Genomic DNA, 4,656 nt, shown 5'->3' with positions numbered 1-4,656 from the left:
TTTTGTTTTTAACCGCTGTACGCACGTGATAGGCCATTACGGCATAGACCACCGCCACCTGCCTATTTCTGCTATTTCTATCTCCGCTTCTGTGAGCGTGATTAAGGCAGTGCTTATGCACTTGTCGGTGGCCATGAACTTGCAGCAATATTTGAGAGAACTAACATAATAACCTGTTTAGATACGAAGATGGCTATGTAGGCTATATGAAGCAAGAACGAAAAGAACCAATAAGTGATACAAAAATTATGCTACAGAAATTGTGCTATATTGTTGTGCTGAAGGCATGCATGCATATGATGTTTTTGCAATAGGCCGCAAAGGCAATCCAAGGTTGGATTGCTCTGCAAATTCCTAAATAGTTTTAAGTAGACGAAATAGGGCCAGATTGGGCAGTCAAGAGAGCCTTTCCTTGTGATGTAGATTGAGGGAGGTCAGCGAGGCTTGCATGCAAGGCGTGTTGGTCTTGCAAGCGTGGGGAATGAAAGTGACGAAAAACACACTGATTAGTGACCATGTCAAACCACTGGCACCGTGTCTTCAGACGGCAACAGTGGTTGCACATCACTTATATCGTGGAACCAGGGGGTGACCTCGTTCATTTACTATCTGGACATTTTACTATTTAGGATGTGCATGTGCCAGTTGCACAAATGCATGCTCCTAAAACGGTCTATTCTTGATTTGTGGTGCTATCTAGCAGGAAAAACAAGAACGTGTACGCATGGTTTCCGAGATGGTGTGCACAGTGTCTGCACGACGGTTTGCGCAGCTGCTCGTAGGTCATGATGGATGCCTCCAGTTGCGGAGCTTCCGTTTAGGCACCTGATGCATTGTGCTGATACAAAGGGCACCTACAGCTACGTCACAGCACAATGTGGCTGGTAAGAAACCCCAGCCTAAAGAGGCAGTTGCACATGATTAATTAAATTAATTTGTGCTAAGTCAGCGCAGCTCCCAGCCGTGACATTTTGAAGAAATGACAGTGTGTAGAAGTACATGCCCATAGAATTTCATAGAGATTCGCCGACCTCAAGAAATCGTTGCAGTCACTTTAAGCACAACTGCCACAGCTAGTAAATTTAGTGGCAACACTTGTTAAAGAGACTGCATGAAGTCATGGAAAAAATCTACACTAGTGAACAGGGGTGTGTTCTAGCTTGCAGAAGCTTAAACAATGTAGGAAAATTCGAACTTCCCTTTTAAACAAATTGTAAATCACTCCATTTTGAATACACACACACACAAGGCGGCAGCTATCATGCACATTGGTCCAAACTGCTTTATATACAGTTTGCCTGGTATAGGTGCATCATTATAATGTATACCGGCTTACAATGATTCACACAATTAAGGCACTGGCATGCCAGTCAAGTCTGCCCAAATGTTACAAACTACATGAGTAGAATGTCATATGCTTGACTACTTTCCAATCAGCCAGTTACATGTTTTTTACTTGACACGATTTGCTGCTATATATCTTTATATCCACTTTTGATTAACCTGAGCATGGAAACTAGCACACACCTGGCTGTCTTGCTGCTCGAGGCCTGATGTTGGACACACTTTTGGTCCAAGAACAGCTGGAGGGTCTGCTCTCTCTTCATTCTCGTTTGCATTAGCAGGACACATTTCATGTTGAAGTGCTGGGCCATGCTCACATAGCGCTTCGTTGGTGTCAGAAGTTTGAAAAAAACTCTATGCCTGGGCACACATCTCCGAGGGCCAGTCTTCCCAGTTCATGGCGGTCAGTTATTGTCAGTGCTGGGCAGTTCGGAAAAATACCACCAAAATGCTTGTGTACAAGCGCTTGGTGCTTGCAGAAGGCACCTGTGCAACCAGCTCGGCATGTACACGTGCCTATATCTCCGCACACATCATAAATTTCGCCGTTCTTTTGGAAGCTTGGCACCAAAAAGCAGTTGTCCCTAAGTGAGACAACTGATGCCTGAGCTCCTTCTGGTGTCTTCTTCAGAAGGCTGTCGTAGAGCAGCTGGTGTATGGGGACATGGTTGTGCGCGTGCTTTAAAATTCTGCTCTTGAAGTAGAGCTCCCATACTTCTGATATTGATTCCACTAAAGCCACAGCATTAAATTCTTTTGTTCTTGAAAGAACAATACCCTTCAAAATCCAAATGGAAGCCTCTGCAAAATTATTGGTGTTGTGGCCATGTGTTGTGAGCTTGCTACGAAACAACAGCACTCACTCTTCTTTCCGGTCCAAAAAGGCTTCCACACGTGATAGATACGATGTGTGGGAACTCTCAGAAGTTTTTGGTAGCACTCTCCAGCTTTTCAGGGCTGTCAGCATACATGATCTGAAAGAAATCAATGCAGTGATTCATTCAAGGAGCTATAGTATTATTCATTTCGTGTTGTTTCAAAATGCTTAGGGAAAACTGGAATATCTCAGTGCACTTTTAGTATGCTGTCATAAATTTCAGAGACATCTATGCCAGCATAGGAAAAGACATACTTCTGTGAAGCTTCCACCTGCTTTTAATTAGTTGCAGCTCTTTAATGCTTTGACAATTATGCCAGCAGCCAACTTATCACCAGTGATCGGTGACAAATGGTAAAGCTCTGCGCACTATCAACGGTGAAGCACATACTACCAAAACTCGTCCTAGTACCATAACGGTGCAAAACTGCTTCTGGGGCACACACCTGCTGGAATGCTGACATCAGACTTCTCTGCTCTTTTCCGATGTTGTTGCGAGCTGCCGTGAGCCACCTCCACACTGCTTGCGCAACATGAAAAAAGCAAAGCAGCTGTGTCCCTTGGGGCCAAACAGCTTGCAGGGCTGCTTTCTCCGCGGCAGAATTGTCCGTCATGATGGCTTGAGGATACTACAAATAGAGCAACAACGCATTTAGAACAGTCAACTAAGAACTTGTTGAAGGCATACATGTCAACCGTTAAATAAAAAATATCCAAGAAATTGTTTTCTATTGTCTGTAATTTTTATTCATGTTTCTTGTGGCAGATTATGTCCCAGTCTTGTACTGGTTTTTTTGTAATCAGTCCACACCAAACTACGCACAAGTACAGTTTTATCAAAAACAAAATTCAGGCAAAATTATACTGTAGCATACCAAAGCCCTTGAAACAAAGGGCAGTGTAACATGCACTTTAGCATAAAATTACTTCCAAATCAGTACATAAATACTAAAAGATAACTACACGCTACATAGCCAATGTTACTTGACCAAATATCATACAAACAGGCCCCTGAGATACACAGGCAAAAAGTAATGTAAAACAACATTAAAAAATTACTTTAACCAAAATTGCCACTCCTTGGGCCATTCATGCTCTTGGTAAAGATAATTCACTTCTTTTTTTTGAACAAGTGAACAGACAGTTCACTGATGCAAGTGTCAGCATGACAATTTTTGTAACATTGTTTTTATGTTACTTCTTACTGCACTGCAGTGCTAATACTGGGGCTCATGCCTAATATGCAAGCCAAGGTGACCTGCGGTAGCATAAGCACAAGTGCTCGCATAAGCAAGGCACAAGCAAAAAATCACAGCATATCCACGGGGTGAATGATGATGAGTGGGGCGAAGCTCCTGAGGGGAAATCATCGGTAAAACCGTGACTCTTCAGTGAAAGTTCGCCCACTACATCATCAAGAAAGACGTGAGAAACACTGTGTGTGTATGTATACAAATCAACTTTTAATTGTTCTTAGATAATGGATGGCTTGCGATGTCCCTTCATTATGACGGCTTTATGGTCCGTGAAATGAAGGGAGAGCGGTTCCTGTATGGGTTGCAGTGGAAAATTTGCAAATACTAGGTCTATGCATGTTCCTCGGATTGTGGTAGGTTTCATATGGTGAAACGATATACATCTGAGTGCATGTCTAGAAGCCATATGTTGCATAAGCCCTCGCACATCGGGATTCTGTCTGCGAGCGCGCGCTGCCGCCGCCTTGCGCGCTCGCCGCTCTGCAGCCTTGTCCATCCGGCGACTCCGAGCGCGCGCCAACAGCGAACACATTTTATTACAACGCTCCCCCTAGCGTACGTCGCCAGGATTCTGTCTGCGAGCGCGCGCTGCCGCCGCCTTGCGCGCTCGCCGCTCTGCAGCCTTGTCCATCCGGCGACTCCGAGCGCCGGATGTACAAGTACCACCATCTAGTGAACACTCCAAGAACTAAACGAGAGGTGGCTACATCCAGAGGATGTACAGACCCACGGCTTAAGGAGCTTCGCCCCTAAAAATGACGAAGCAGCAGCATGAATCAAAGTACAGTTATATCCTTTTCAGGTGACAATTATTTTTCTTTCCTGTATTTTTTACATCCTCGGAATCATAAAATGTGGACTCCATGCGAAAACTCACTACAGGAACATCAGATATGAGGACATTGACTCTATCATGTCTAGCAGGCTTAAAAAGCACACATCCAGCCTCTTGAAAATTATGACTGGTGCAATGCATTATGGAAAACAATAAAAGAAGTTAACCCGCTACATATGACAACATACTCGCACCAAGCAAAAATTTGCCACTGTCTACCTTTACACTCTTTTTACTAAAACATTTTGTACATCTCATTCAGACTTGCAGCACAATTGCAATCAGAAGTGTTTCAAGATGCATGCAGTACAGTTTAAATATCATAACTTTTTTTGCTGTTGATG

The 4,656-nt window shown here is 43.7% G+C and overlaps 1 pseudogene; it reads right to left on the bottom strand.

The window, feature by feature from the left end:
• Positions 1-1,678: 1,678 nt before the first annotated feature.
• LOC119432643 (uncharacterized) lies at positions 1,679-4,119 on the bottom strand (annotated as a pseudogene).
• Positions 4,120-4,656: the final 537 nt, after the last annotated feature.

Source organism: Dermacentor silvarum, chromosome 11 (assembly GCF_013339745.2).
Source record: "Dermacentor silvarum isolate Dsil-2018 chromosome 11, BIME_Dsil_1.4, whole genome shotgun sequence".
In the NCBI taxonomy this organism is placed as follows: domain Eukaryota; kingdom Metazoa; phylum Arthropoda; class Arachnida; order Ixodida; family Ixodidae; genus Dermacentor; species Dermacentor silvarum.
The sequence above is the reverse complement of the archived record's forward strand: the minus strand, read 5'-3'. Positions and strand labels throughout refer to the sequence as shown.